This window comes from Stegostoma tigrinum, chromosome 46 (genome assembly GCF_030684315.1).
Source record: "Stegostoma tigrinum isolate sSteTig4 chromosome 46, sSteTig4.hap1, whole genome shotgun sequence".
NCBI lineage: Eukaryota > Metazoa > Chordata > Chondrichthyes > Orectolobiformes > Stegostomatidae > Stegostoma > Stegostoma tigrinum.
Window position 1 is genome coordinate 11211161 of NC_081399.1, and position 793 is coordinate 11211953.

The following is a 793-nucleotide window of genomic DNA, read 5'->3' on the forward strand; positions in this document are numbered from 1 at the left end:
CCTCTCTCTCACACACACACGCTGTTCCTCTCTCTCACACACATACACACTGTTCCTCTCTCTCACACACACACACAGTTCCTCTCTCTCTCACACACACACTGTTCCTCTCTCTCTCACACACACACTGTTCCTCTCTCTCTCACACACACACTGTTCCTCTCTCTCACACACACACACACACACACACAAACACTGTTCCTCTCCCTCTCACACACACTGTTCCTCTCTCTCTCTCTCACACACACACACAAACACTGTTCCTCTCCCTCTCACACACACACACTGTTCCTCTCTCTCACACACACACTGTTCCTCTCTCTCACACCACACACACCTGTTCCTCTCTCTCACACACACACTGTTCCTCTCTCTCTCACACACACTGTCACACACACTGTTCCTCCTCTCTCACACACACTGTTCCTCTCTCTCAACACACAACACTGTTCCTCTCTCTCACACACACACGTCTGTTCCTCTCTCTCACACACACACCTGTTCCTCTCTCTCACACACACACACTGCTTCTTCTCTCTCACACACACACTGTTCCTCTCCTCACACACACACACTGTTCCTCTCTCTCACACACACACTGTTCCTCTCCTCTCACACACACACACTGTTCCTCTCTCTCACAACACACACACTGTTCCTCTCTCTCACACACACACACTGTTCCTCTCTCGGTTCTTCTCACAAACACTGTTCCTCTCCCTCTCGCACACACACACTGTTCCTCTCTCTCACACACACACACTGTTCCTCTCTCTCACACACACACACTGTT